Here is a 15,624-nt window from a genome sequence, read left to right as displayed (position 1 = left end):
TCTTTAAATATGAAATTTTTCTCTTTTGCTTTTGAGACAGTTTCAGTTAGGCATTTTGCTTCACTATGAAAGGGTTCCTCCTGGAGAGAGGCTCAGAGCCTAATGTGGCCTCGCTGCTCAGCTGCCACAGTCTGGATTTGATGGCCCTGCTAAATGACTTCTTCACTCGGTGTGTAGAGAAATGGATTGTGCGAACTTAAAACCATAGCCCTGTTCAAGAGATGTCTAGCATAAAGAAAAGGCAGAGTTAGCTGAGTTTTAAGAGGTTTGTTTAGGATAAATATGGGGTGTTAAACAGTTAGACACTGCCATCAGAATTTTAGCAATGATGAATACAGTTCTTAGGTCCAGAATGAAAGTTCCCTGACTCACTGACATTAAATAGTCAATTACCAGCTTTTGTTTTGTTGATTGTTAATTTTCAGTTCATGTATTTTAAATATATATTTTATAGATTTTTTACAGAGAGGAAGGGAGAGGGATAGAGAGTTAGCAACATCGATGAGAGAGAAACATCGATCCGCTGCCTCCTGCACACTCCCTACTGGGTATATGCCCGCAACCAAGGTACATGCCCTTGACTGGAATCGAACCCAGGACCCTTGAGTCCGCAGGCCGATGCTCTATCCACTGAGCCAAACTGGTTAGGGCCAGTTCATGTATTTTAGATGTTTGGCTAAGGACTTTTTTAAAATACTTATTTTCATTTTCTGAAAATTCTGACTTTACTGTAGGAATTGATACTTAAGAGTTAGCTTACTTTTTCTTATTTACCCTTATTTAAGGATAATGAGGTAATATATCTTTCATTTGGTCAGAAAAAAAACTGTAATAAGAATAATTTATTCAAAATTAAAGGTTGCTCTGGAACTCTCTGTGTACTTGAAATCAAAAGCTATGCATATAGATATAGTCTCTACACATATTCCATACTGAAAACCATGCTGACATTTCAGAAATTAAGTACAAAGAGTGTTTATAAAATGCCACATCATGGCATGTAATATGGAAACTGTGGAAATAGTTAAGTTACTGTCTTGATGAAGGCTGCAGCTCTTAGAATATTAACTTCTTACATTGATTTGAAGACATTCATAGGTATTTAATGATTACCAGTATAGCTGTCTGTTTTTTTCTGAACTGCTTTATTTACTGTAGGTATATCTTAATACTTATAAAAAAGTGAAAAATTGCAAAGGCTCTAAACTCAAAACTGTAATAACATGCACTTACTGTAATATAGCATTTGCTACTTTAGAGTTCAGATCAAAAGATCAGGCTCCTAGTGATAGGATATGAGGACATTATTCATTTGTTAAAGACAGAGTTCATTTTAGACTCTGGAGCTATTCGCTCTACAAACATATGTACAGAAAATTCCCTGGTTGAACTGAATCTCAAAGTTTATAGTAGAACAGAACAACAAATAAAAGTGAAGTCAGAGAAGAAAAAAAAAAGATACCACAAAGGGAATGAATGATAAGGGAGTGACAGAAAGAGAAAAGAAATCTGGAACTCAAGATTTTAAGACTTCAAATGGGGGCATGGCGAGAGAAATCTGGTTGGATGAAAAGTGACATGTTGATTTTACTGCTCTGCTTGGGTGTGGTCCATTGCCCTATCTTCAAGTTCACTGATCTTTTCTTCTCATCTAGTCTGTTGTTGACCCTTTCTGTTGGGGTTTTCAGTGCAGTTATTGTATTCTTCAGCTTCGTGACTTCTGTTTGGTACTTTCTGATATTTTCTGTCTCTTTGTTAAAGTTCTCACTGTGTTCATTCATTCTTCTCCCAAGCTCAGTGAGTATCTTTATGACCAGTATTTTAAACTCTTTATCAGGTAAGTCACTTATTTCTATTTCATTCAAGTCTTTTTCTGAGTTTTTTTTCTTCCATTTGAAACAGATTCCTGTTTATTGTCCTTGACTATCTGTGTTGGTTTCTATGCATTAGATAAACCAGCCACCTCTCCCAGTCTTAAAGGATTGGCCTCATGCAGGAAATGAACCTTATCATTCACCCTATCCTAGCTTTTGGCTGTCTCTCAAGCCTTTATAATTAGCCAAGCAGCCTACTTTATTTTTAGTGGTCCCCGGTAGCTGAAGGTATGCCAAGACTTGTCAGTGTCCCAAAGGGGAAGATCTCAGTACCTTCAATTAGATTCAGGCTAATTGGAAGCCACACATTCAGGCAGCAGCTTTTAAAGTACACAAATATACCTCTTTCAAGGGAAGACCAGGGGATAGGTGTTTCTGTATGCTTCCTGTTCACTGAGCCCTGGGTTGATTGCCACTTCCCAACTGTTTCTTTCTTTGCTACCATCCCGTTAAACTCATGAACACAAGCCCCACCGGCTACCAGAGCCAGTTGATCAAGGAGTGTCCCCTATGCGGCAGCCACAAAAACCAAGGCACTATATATAAAAACCGGGGCACCAGACAGGTGGACAAGTTCCATGCCAGGAGATTCCAGTGCTCTGCAACATGGCAGAGGGAGGATGCAAAGATGGTGCCTATCAGACTCTGTCCCTGGAGGGTATTTCACTAAGACCCTCAATGTGTGTTAAAGTAGATTCCTGCCCCTCTGGTTAATACTTTAATATAAGCAAATAAGCCTCTTTCACAGAAAGTCTGGGCACTTTTCAGTTGGCTGCCTCTGCACTGGGTCCTGGGGTGGGTTAGTCCACATGTGAGCCCTTTAAAAACTGTTTCTCAGTGCACTATAGCCTTTTGAGTCCCCTGGATGTAAGCCCTATTGGCTGTCAAAGATAGATGTTTTGGGAACTTATTTCTCTGGGGCAGGTCTTAAAATATCAGGTGCTAGATGAAAGGTAAGAATCCTTGCTCCTCATGGAGAAGCTCGGGTTTGTGAGTTCCCTCCCAATTATGGATTGCTCTGGGTGGGGGAGTTCATGGTGAGATTGTGTCTTAGCCTCTTGTATCTGCTTCAATGTGGGTTTTTTCTCATTGGCCCGATGTGTAGGAGTTGCTCAGCTAGTTTGGGGTTTTTTCCAGTGAAAATTATTCCATATATAACTGTAGATTTGGTGTATCTGTGAAATTAAATAAGTTCAGGATCCTCCTACATTGCTATCTTGAACCAGAACTGACAAGTTGGTTTTAGATATGTTAAAATTACAGTGATTACAGGGACAGGCATCAGGAAGGGTAAAGCACAAGGACTTCTTAGGGCAGTGAAATGATTCTGCATGGATACATGACATCTTACATTTGTCAAATTCCGAGAACTGTACAACATGAAGAGTAATAAGCCCTAGTCTAAACTACGGCGTTTAATTAATAATCATCAATTGTAACAAGTGTACCACACTAATATAAGTTGTTAATGGGAGAAACTCTTTGGGTCTGTACGGATGGTAATGGGAACTCTGTGCTTTCTGCTCATTTTCCTGTAGACTTAAAACTGTTCTAAAACATAAAGTCTATTCATTATTTTTAAATATTGCAGTGATACACAAAGATGAAGATGGGCAGTAGCCAGTGAGTAAAAGCAGGTTGGCATTATAAATGCAATTTGAAAGTCATCTATATAAAGAGACTTTCTGGGCTTCAGGAGTAGATGAGCTCCTGGTAGAGAAATGATGAAAGGGAAGACGTGAAGGCCCAGCACTGAGTCTCCTGGTCTTCCCATATAAGGGCCTGGCTCACAACAGGAAATGGCAAGGATGAAAAAGGAGTGACACTAAAAATTGGAGGAGTACAAGTGTCATATCACATCACAGCAGCCAAAAGAGAGATGAATTTGAAAGGTCATTACTTATTCTCCAAAGAGGTGAGGGATAATGAGGACTTACAATGGTCATTAAATCTGATGATTAGGTGGGGAGAAGTCTGTCAGAGAGAATAGTTTCAATACTGTCCTGGTTGGAGTTTGGTTGTGGAGACTAAGACTCAGTTGATCTGGAAACAGAAGCTAAAAGTATAGATTTATTTTAATAAGTAAACAACTTTCCTTTTAGGGAGTAGAGGGATGGTATTTCTTTCTTTTAATCTATGGAAGACAATCTGTTTATAGGAAGAGACTAAAGAGCTAAAATTCTGGTAGAGGCTGGACATTTGAGGACATGATAGAAAGAGATGGAAATGGAACCAAGACCTTGAGTAAGAAGTAGCCAAGAAACCAGAAAGGATGAGAATATGATGAACAGAAAAATATATAAGGTGGTTTTACTATGCCTGTCATCAGAGATTTAGGGTTGCAAAGAAAATAGATGGGGAGGTTAAAACTATATCTTCTCGCCGAAACCGGTTTGGCTCAGTGGATAGAGTGTCAGCCTGCGGACTGAAAGGTCCCAGGTTCGATTCCGGTCAAGGGCATGTACCTGGGTTGCGGGCACATCCCCAGTAGGAGATGTGCAGGAGGCAGCTGATCGATGTTTCTCTCTCATCGATGTTTCTAACTCTCTATCTCTCTCCCTTCCTCTTTGTAAAAAATGAATAAAATATATTTAAAAAAACTATATCTTCTCTCTCTAATAGAGTAAGAGGTCAACTTATCTGCTAATTACTTGGTGTTTGAGATGTTGAACCAACTGTATCATGTGTAAAATGAAGTTTTGAGGCATTTTCATTTGAAGTCCCCCACAATAAAGTGCTCTAAATATATTACATGATGGCATAATTTTTAATTCAAAAGATCCAATAGAAATTATCATGCCCAACTCAGTTGTTTTTCAAAGGATAATGACATAAAAAAGTTTATGTAGATTGCTTAAAGTCACATGGCTATTTAGGGGTTGAATCAGGACTGTAATGGAAGTCTTATCTCAGGCAATTTTGCATTTCTTCTACACTACTGCAGGTATGGAGAATTTGAGATGTTCCAATGATGGTAGGCCTCTGTAGATAAATAGCTGGTATTGGAATGAGAGGTGAGAGCTAAAAGCAAAGTTTTCCTTTTTATTGAAATATAATTCAAATGCCATAACATTTTTCCTTTGAAACTACACAACTTATGCAACTGTCACCACTATATAATTTCAGAACACTTTCATCACTCTAAAAAGAAAATTCATACCTGTTAGCCGTCACTCCAGATCATACTACCACCACCAAAAACAAAGCATCTGGCAACCTCTAATCCATTTTCTGTCTCTATGGATTTATCTATTCTGGACATTTCATATGAGTGAAATCATACAATATGTGGCATTTTGTGTCTAGCTTCTTTCATTTAGCATAAAGTTTTCAAGTGTCCATTTATGTTGTAGCATATTATTAGTACTTCATTTCTTTTTGTGGCAAATAATGCTTCATTGTATGGTTCTACCACATTTTGTTTATCCATTTGTCAGTTGATAGTCATTTATGATGTTTCCACTTATTTCTATTATGAATAATACTGTTATGAACATTCATATACAAGTTTTTATATATACATGTTTTCAATTCTCTTCGCATATAACTAAAAATGGAATTGCTGAATTTTATATTCATATATAGAAATAGATATAGATATTTAATTATATCTCTCACAAAGAGATTGAGAAAGTCAACATCTCCTACTTTACAAAACAAAGGTACCCATCTCAGAATCTCACTGTGGGACATGCTTCATGGAGCAAAAAACATCTCAGAGATACAAACCAAAGAGACATTTATTGAAGAAATAAAACAATAAAATCCCACACAATGGTCAATAAGACCTTGCTTCTGAGGAACTGTCAGAGAGGGACTCGGGGAGAAACATGGAAAGCAACTGTTTTTATTTCCTGTAGACACAGTATTCATGGAAAGGCTCTATTCATCCCATTGATCTTTATCTATGAAAGGAAGCTCAGAAATGAAATGGTCATCATGGGCATATATACTAACATGTATATTTTATTTTATTATTATTATTTTTAATCCTCACTCAAGACACATCGATTGGTTGCCTCTTGCACGCTCCCCGACCAGGGCCCAGGCCAGGAAGGAGCCTGAAACCAAGGTGTATGTCCTTGACCGGAATCAAACCCGAGACCCTTCGATCCCCAGGCTGATGCTCTATCCACTGAGCCAAACTGGTTAGGGCTTATTTTTTTAAATATATTTTTATTTATTTCAGTGAGGAAGGGAGAGAGATAGATAGAAACATCAATGATGAGAGAGGATCATCAATTGGCTGCCTCCTGCACACCCCACACTGGGGACTGAGCCCATAACCCGGGCATGTGCCCTGACTGGGAATTGAACTGTGACCTCCTGGCTCATAGGTCAATGCTTAACCACTGGGCCACACTGGCTGGGCTAACATGTATATTTTAGTTGAAATTTGAAGTCAGACTAGTTTTTACTGATTTAAATGATTAGTTAAAAAGTGAAAACAGATGCTCCAGCCGGTGTGGCTCAGTTAGATGGAGTGTTGTCTGTCCTGTACACCAAAAAATTGCGGGTTCAATCCCTGGTCAGGGCACATACCGGAGCACCCAATTGATGTTCCTCACTCACATTAATGTTTTTCTGTTTCTCTCTCTCTCTCTCCTCTCTCCCCTCTCTCCCCTTTCCCCCCTCCAAAAAAAATCAATAAACATTTCCTTAGGTGAAGATTTATTTTTTAAAAAGTGAAGACAGGTGTTGCCAGTTAGGCTTTATGGCAGAAGTCTAAAATTTGAATGAGCTAAGGTTTGGAAAAATGCTTGAAGAATGTGATATAGGGTGACTGTCATATACCCGCAGAACCTCATGTACAGAGAATATGATGTGAGAGCAAGGTAGGCCTATGTGATAAGAGGACACTATTTTATCAAACAATAATGTAATAGCGATCATGTATTAAAATGAAAAATATTTTTTCCAAACCTTTCTGAGTATATTAGGTGGAAAGGGTACATCTAAGTGAAAGCATAGCAGGATAATTAGAACTTATTTGAAACTTCCTTACTTTTCTTAGTATGTTGTTTCTTCAGAGCAATTCACTGATGTGTTGTAGGACACATGGAATAACAAGGTGCTGAATCTTGGATGCTTTGGTCCTAGATTTCTCACCTTCTTTGTTAGGGGCTTTCTCACAACATATTGGTGGATATCATCTTCTTTAGAAAGATTGAAAAGTTTGCAGATTCTGCTAGCTCTTTTGGGCACCAGTTGACAAGGCACAGCAGTCATCAGTAAAAGCGAGAATATCATTCTCCCCCCCCCTTTTTTTGTTACAATAACCAGTTGATAACACTGAGATTGGCATCCACAATGCAACCCCGAACAGATTTGCACTTTCTCCTTGGTGTGTAACAGGAATGCCCCTTACTTAGCAGCAGGTGGACATGGCCATGGGTCAAGATACCGCACTTCGTGGGGAAACCTTGCTTATCATTCCCAGCACTGATTTGAACCACATAAGCCTCCCATTATTCACCCAGAGCATCATCAGCAGCTTTTGTGGCCATATTCTTCTCATAAAAGGTACAAAGTTTGTGTTCATTGTCCACTTCAATGAGTTTCTGGCAGCCAATGGTTGGGAAAGAATGTTCAGCCTCATCCTGAAGCAACCGACCACTCTGAGGCACCACAGAAAAGAGGTGTTCGTGTATTTCTTAAAGTGCATTCTGATGGGCGTCCACTTGTGGTACTCAGAATCCATTGGCTACATGAAAGGACTGATATAAATTTGTTTTAAAATGTCAATATTTACAACATGCCAGGAAGTATATTCTTTGCAATTATTTAACCTTATAATTAAAAGTTACATTACCTTAAAAATATATTGAAACCAAAGCAATCTACAGGATTAATGCAATCCCTATAAAAATCCCAATAATACTTATTGAAGTAGAAAAACATACCATAAAATTCTTATGGAATCTTAAGGGACCTCCAATAGCCAAGCAATCTTGAAAAGGAAGGATGAAGGTGAAAGAATCACACTTCCTGATTTCAAAACTTGCTACAAAGCTACAGTAATTAAAACATGTGGTACTGACATAAAGACAGGCATATTGACCAATGGACTAGAGTAAGAGCCCAGAAATAAACCATTGTATACACGGCCAAATGATTCTCAACAAGGGTACTAAGACCCTTCAATGGGAAAGGACTGTCTTTCCAACAGATGTTGTGGAGAAAACTGGGTATCCACATGCAAAAAAAGAAATTGTACCCTTATGTGGCATATAGAAAAATTAATTCATAATGGATCAAAGCCCTAAATATGATAGCTAAAACTTTAAAACTCTTAGAAGAAAATATAAGGTGAAAACACGACATTGGATTTGGCAATGATTTTTTGGATATGACACCAAAAACACAGATAATGTAGATAAATTGTACTTTTCCAAATTAAAAATTTTGTGCATCAGAAGATACTATCAACAGAGTGAAAAGACAACCCACAGGATGGGAAAAATATTTGTAAATCATATATCTTATAAGGGATCAATCTCCAGAATACATAAAGAACTACACCTCAACAAAAAAACCCAATTTAAAAATCAATAAAGGACTTGAAAAGACACTTCTCCAAAGATGATATACAAATGGCCAATAACCACATGAAAAGCAGATCAAGATTTCTAACCATTAGGAAATTACAAATCAGAACCACAAGGAGAAAGATATCGATTCACTCCTACTAAGATGGCTACTTTTTTTTTTTAATCGAAAGTAAGTGTTGGTGAGAATGTAGAGAAATAGGAATGTTTGTGCTTTGTTGGTGGGAAAGTAAAATAGTACAGCTGTTGTGGAAAATAGTATGGAGGTTTCTAATAAAGTTAAACATAGAATTACATATAATAACCAGCAATCCCACCTCTGGATATATACCCAAAAGTATTGAAAGCAAGAACTCAAACAGATATTTGGACACCAATGTTCATAGTAGCCAAAAGGTAGAAACAACCTAAGTGTTCATCAATGGATGAATGGATAAGTAAACTGTGATATATACTTTCAATGAAATATTATTCAGCCTTAAAAAGGAATGAAATTCTTATAATTTCTACAACATGGATGAGCCTTGAAAACATTATGCTAAGAGATATAAGATAGACATAAAGGGGCAATTATTGTATTATTCCAGTTGTATAAAGTAACTAGAATATATAAATTTGTAGAGATTGAAAGTAGAAGGTGGTTACCAGGGACATAGGAAGGGGGAATGGAAAGTTATGCAGCGGTTCTCAACCTGTGGGTCGCAACCATTGGAAAACACATATAGTATATCAGATATTTCCATTACGATTCATAACAGTAGCAAAATTACAGTTATGAAGCAGCAACGAAAATAACTTTATGGTTGGGGGTCACCACAACATGAGGAACTGTATTAAAGGGTCGCAGCATTAGAAAGGTTGAGAACCACTGGTTTATAGGAACAGGTTCAGTTTGGGATGATGAAAAAGTTTAGAGATGGATGGTGGTGATGGTTACAACAATGTGAATGGACTTAATGCTACAGAATTATACAATTTAATGGTTAAAATGGTAAATTTTACCACAATGAAATAAATAAAAGTATATTGAGACAGTTTTTTAGATATTTAGGTATGTAGTTTTTCAAATTTCTCTGAGGCAAACATGCATAGCTGTCCACATATTTGAAGAACACCTGTCCAGTATCCTTCACAGTGTGAACCCAGTCCTCTCCTGTCACTTCATTTTTCTTATTCTAGCCACCTGGAAATTCACATCTGCTACAATTACGTGCGAGTTGTTTCAAATACATTTAATGCCACTTCTCTCCCCACCAAATTGATGAATGGAATATGATACTTTAAGATCCAGCCCAATGCCTACCACCTTTGGAAAAGCCATGGTAACTCCTATAGACAGAACCCATGTCTCTCTCTGCTATGTTCCCAAAGAACTTTTCCAGACCTCTGATTTATCCCAAGCCTGTCCCCAAACAGACTGAATTGTTTAAGGGCGAAGATGGTATCTGCTTCACTTTCATGACTCCTACACATAGCACAGAGCATAATTTGAAGCAGAGTCATAGTAAATAGTTCAATAACTGAATCATAAAATAATAATTATTCTTTTTTATAATTCTCCTCTGAGAGAATAGACAGGCCTTTTCAGAACAAGAAAATAAGAAGAAATGTCACACCTTGCCCAGGCTACAGGCACCATGTGGCTGATGTGGGTGGAGAGACAGCATGAAAATTCTGCTGCCTTCTTATGACCCTGGTCTGTGGAGCCAGGCTTTAAATCTTACTGTCAATATGTTAAGAACATTACTTTATTGCTTATAAAACACATGTTCTCAAATATTTGCCATAGGTCCTGTCCATAAATGAAGTGATCTTATACATATTTCTGCTACCCTTTCTATAATAAACCCCCTGCCACTGTTCCAACACCAGGAGGTTGGAAACAACTGTGTCATTAATGAACGATAGCAGAGCCTAACCAATGACCTCCAGATGAAAGGCTCATTATTTCATTACTGGTCTCCAGAGCTATTTGGTCCCCCAACACTACAGCACAGGATTTTGGCTGAAGAGTCTAAGCCTTGAACTATAAAAAAAAAAATGTAAGTAGTCCTTGACACAATTTGGAGCGATTACATTCTATTGTGCCAAGAATTCCTTATTAAAAATCAATTTAATTGTGCATACACCATCTGGTCAGTATTATGGTCTTTTATGTGAGGGAAACACAATTTTGTATTTACCTGATGTTCCACAGTGTGAGCATGTAATTTTGCAGAAACAGAGGCATTTTGTAGCATTGAAAAATTAGTAATTAAGGAAACTTTAAAAGCATTTACCAGACTTCCTTGTACTAACTTTTGTGATTTTGAGCTATAAGATTCAACTTCTTGCATCATTTGGGATTTTAATGAAAAAGGAAATGCTAAAGCAAGAAATTTATATGTACACATCATATGCTACATTTATTTGCCTGTTAAATTTCTGTTCTATACTTTTGAGATTCTAATCCCATTCAACATAATTTAGATTGTCACATTAGTATTTATTTGTTTCCTTCTCTTTTTTTATTCAAAGAATGGAAGGAAAGAGGTTTACTTTTGATTGTCTACTGGGTTGGTTTCAACCATATTAGTAAAAATACTGCAGTGTTTTAGCTCAAAATCTTACAGGCAAATGTTTCAAACTAGAGTGATTGCATTTTGTTATGCAAAATGTGGAAGATTTTTGCAGCCTGTGTTTCAAAACAGTTTATACCCTAATTTAAAAAGAATACTTCTGCTTCTTTACATGGCATTAGAGGCTTCATAGTTAGATCACTTTCTTAACAAGTTTTTAATCTACTCACGTGCTTATAGTTTTGAAATGTTTTGTTGATGTTACCATCTTAAAATAGCAGCAGCATTATAAGTTAGTAACCATAAATACTGATTTGATTCTGAATTGCCTTAACATCAATGTTTTAAAATATCACTTATTTGCCATATAGGGTCTACTGTTAATAACTATAGTTTATTAAATGCCTATTTGGAACCAGTCATAATGTCTTTCATCTTCTCTGTGCCCTGATTTCCTCATTTATGAAATGGAGAAAATGCCTACTTACCAGATCCATGAGGTTTCAATGAGATAATCCATTTAGAGTGTTGCAAGATTCTTAGCACACAGTAAGCATTGCATGCAGATTCTAGCTTTCACCATCAAAAACAACAAAAATGACAATTCTGCAGTGTGTGGTTTCCTTAACATTTATACATTAAAAAATGAAGTTTGAATGGATTAAGGAAGATTCCCATGCTCAAACAGCAATTAAGTGCTTGAACTAGGATGAAACTTATTTGGTCAATTCCATGATCTGTCTTAGATTCGCATGTATGTAATCTTTCTTTTGCAATGTTAAGTGTTCATACTAGTTTGCGTGTACTCATTTATTTGACACCTTCTGTATGCCAAGAACTGCACTAGATATTGGCATGTAATAGTAAGTGAAATCGATACAATCTCTGGCTTCATGTATCTTACAAATGGTGCAACAAATTTTATAGGTAAAGCAACAAAAATTACAGGATGTGACAAGCTAAGAAAGAACTGAGCATGGTGCAGTGATAGAGAATAGCAAGGCCTTTTTTTCTACGTAATTCTTTAAAGCAGTGGTTCTCAACCTTCCTAATTCCGCGACCCTTTAATACAGTTCCTCCTGTTGGGATGACCCCCAAACATAAAATTATTTTCATTGCTACTTCATAACTGTAATTTTGCTACTGTTATGAATCATAATGTAAATATCTGATATGCAGGATATATTTAGGCAACCCATGTGAAAGGGTTGTTCGACCCCCAAAGGGGTCAAGACCCACAGGCTGAGAACTGCTGCTTTAAAGTAATGCTTATTTCTTATAATAATAATGGAGATTTATAAAGAAAAAATAATTTCCCCTCATCTGCCCACATTTCTGATCAGGTAATCAATAGTAACAGTTTGGCTAGCCTTCTATTCCTTCACACTTGTATAAAGACACATAAACATTTTTACTGTGGTTTCATGAAAAATGGATCCTATGCACATTATTCTGAAATTTGCATTTTTTGTTTGTTTGCCTTAAGAAGTACCTAGAAGTTTTATAAATATGTGGTGTTTGCTGCTAGCATTGTGCCTGTCCACCTGACTCAGAAAGAGGAGACTCTCCACAGATTTTTTTTTCTTAAACCATCTTTATTTTTTTTAATATATTTTATTGATTTTTTACAGAGAGGAAGGGAGAGGGATAGAGAGTTAGAAACATCGATGAGAGAGAAACATCGATCAGCTGCCTCCTGCACACCCCTTACTGGGGATGTGCCCGCAACCAAGGTACATGCCCTTGACCGGAATCGAACCTGGGACCTTACAGTCCGCAGGCCGACGCTCTAACCACTGAGCCAAACTGGTCAGGGAAACCATCTTTAGTTTTTACTAGAGGCCCAGTGCACGAAATTCATGCATGGAGGGGGCGGGGGCAGGGAACAGGGGGCAGGGGACAGGGGGCAGGGGATTGTCCTACTGCTGGTTTAGGCCCGATCCTGCAGATTAGGCCCGATCCTGCAGAGATCCCTGCAGGATCGGGCCTCTGCAGGATCGGGCCTAAACCAGCAGTCAGACATCCCTCTCGCAATCTGGGACCACTGGCTCCTAACCGCTCACTTGCCTGCCTGCCTGATCACCCCTAACTGCTCGCCTGCCTGCCTCATCGCCCCTAACCACTCTGCTTGCCTGCCTCATTGCCCCTAACCGCTCACCTGCCTGCCTGATGACCCCTAACCACTGGCCTCCCTGCCTGATCACCCCTAACTGCTTACCTGCCTGCCTGATCGCCCCTAACTGCTCGTCTGCCTGCCTGATCACCCCTAACCACTCTGCCTGCCTGCCTGATTGCCCCTAACTGGTTGCCTGCCTGCCTGATCTCCCCTAACTGCCTCTGCCTCGGCCCCTGCCGCCGTGGCTTAGACCGGAAGGATGTCTGGAATGATGTCCAGAAGATTGTTCAGCTGTCCAGTCTAATTAGCATATTATGCTTTTATTATTATAGATTGACTTTATTGGAGGTGATCTTGGTTAATAAAATTACATAGGTCAGGTGTACAATTCTATAATACATTATCTGTATATTGTATTCTGTGTTCATCACCCCAAGTCAAGTCTCCTTCCATAACCATTTATCCTCTCTATACTCTCTCCTACCTCCCCTCACCCCTCTCCCCCTCTGGTAATCACTATGCTATTGTCTATGTCTATGAGGTTTTTATTTGTTTGTTTAACCTCTTCACGTTTTTCACCCAGCTGGTTCCCCTTCACCTCTGTTCTCTATGAGTCTGTTTCCATTTTTGTTGTTGTTGTTATTTTGTTCATCAGATTCTACACATGAGTGAAATCATATGGTATTTGTCATTCTCTGGCTTATTTCACTTAGCATATGAAGTGAAGATCATCCAGGCTGTTGCAAAGGGTACGATTTCCTTCTTTTCTACAGCTGAGTAGTATTCTATTGTGTAAATATGCCACAACTTTTTTATCCACTCATCCACTGATGGACACTTGGGCTGCTTCCAAATCCTGGCTATCTATACTAATAAAAGGGTAATATGCTAATTAGACCAGACGTCTTCCAGACATCCTTCCAGACGTCCTTCCAGACAAAGCCACAGTGACAGGGGCTGAAGGAGAGGTGGTTAGGGGCGATCAGGAAGGCAGGCAGAGTGGTTAGGGGTGATCAGGTAGGCAGAGCAGCGGTTAGGGGCAATCAGGCAGGCAGAGTGGTTAGGGGTGATCAGGCAGGCAGACCAGTGATTAGGGGTGATTAGGTAGGCAGGCAAGTGGTTAGGGGCAATCAAGTAGTCAGGCCAGCCGTTAGTGGTGATCAGGTAGGCAGATGACCCCTTGCAGGGCTTGCCCTGCCCCCTCCCCCCAGCAAGCAGTTAAGAGTGATCAGGCAGGCAGGCAGAGTGGTTAGGGGCAATCAGGTAGGCAGGCCAGCTGATAGGGATGATCAGGTAGGCAGACAGTCCCTCGCAGGGCTGGCCCTGCCCCCCAGCAAGCAGTTAGGAGTGATCAGGTAGGCAGGCAAGTGGTTACGGGTGATCAGGCAGGCAGGTAGAGAGGTTAGGGGCAATCAGGCAGGCAGACAGAGGGGTTAGGGGTGATCAGGCAAGGCAGAGAGGCTAGGGGCGATCAGCCAGGCAGGCAGGTTAGCGGTTAGGAGCCAGTGGTCCCAGATTGTGAGAGGGATGTCTGACTGCCAATCCCCATGGGATCAGGCCTAAACCGGCAGTCAGACATCTCCTGAGGGGTCCTGGATTGGAGAGGGTGCAGGCCAGGCTGAGGGACCCCCCCTCCCTCATGCACGAATTTCATGCACCGGGCCTCTAGTTATAAATAATGCTGCAGTTAACATAGGAGTTCATATATTCATTGGAATTAATACTTTGGGTTTATTTAGAAATATTCCCAGAAGTGGAATCACTGGGTCATAAGGCAGTTCCATTTTTAATTTTTTGAGGAAACTCCATAGTGCTTTCCACAGTGGCTGCACCAATTTACTTTCCCATCAACAGTGCAAGAGGGTTCCCTTTTCCCCACATCCTTATCAACACTTGTTGTTTATTGATTTATTGATGATAGCCATTCTGACAGATGTGAAGTGATATCTCATTGTGGTTTTAATTTTCATTACTCTAATGATTAGCAACATTAAGCATCTTTTCATATATCTATTGGCTATCTGTATGTCCTCTTTGGAGAAGTATCTATTCAGGTCCTTTGCCCCTTGTTTAATTGCTTTGATTTTTTGGTGTTCAGTTTTATAAGTTCTTTATAAATTTTGGACATTAGCCCCTTTTCAGATATATCAGTGGTGAATATGTTTTTCCATTCAGTGGGTTGTCTTTTAATTTTGTTGATGTTTTCCTTTGCTGTGCAAAAACTTTTTAGCTTGATGTAGTCCTGTTCATTTATTTTTTTTTCTTTGTTTCCCTTGCCTGAGGCAATGTGTCAGAAAAAATAGTGCTGTGAGAAATGCCCGAGATTTTACTGCCTATGTTTTCTTCTAGAATTTTTATGGTTTTGAGTCTAATATTTAAGTCTTTTAATCCATTTTGAGTTTATTCTTGTGCATGGTGTAAAAAGGGTGTTCTAGTTTCACTTTTTGCATGTATCTGACCTATTTTTCCAGCACCAATTTATTGATTAGACTATCTTTAGCCTATTGTATGTTTTTGCCTCCTTTGTC

The 15,624-nt window shown here is 39.0% G+C and overlaps 1 protein-coding gene and 1 pseudogene across 3 annotated transcripts in view; one reads left to right on the top strand and one right to left on the bottom strand.

Annotated features, from left to right (window-relative positions):
* The window catches only part of ATP8A2 (ATPase phospholipid transporting 8A2), a 547,249-nt gene that overhangs the window by 345,281 nt on the left and 186,344 nt on the right, over positions 1-15,624 (top strand). The gene's annotated exons all lie outside the window — the stretch shown is intronic.
* LOC111826711 lies at positions 6,854-11,477 on the bottom strand (annotated as a pseudogene).

The sequence above is a fragment of the Myotis lucifugus genome, unplaced genomic scaffold (assembly GCF_000147115.1).
Source record: "Myotis lucifugus unplaced genomic scaffold, Myoluc2.0 scaffold_98, whole genome shotgun sequence".
In the NCBI taxonomy this organism is placed as follows: domain Eukaryota; kingdom Metazoa; phylum Chordata; class Mammalia; order Chiroptera; family Vespertilionidae; genus Myotis; species Myotis lucifugus.
This window is presented reverse-complemented; position numbering and strand designations above follow the sequence as displayed.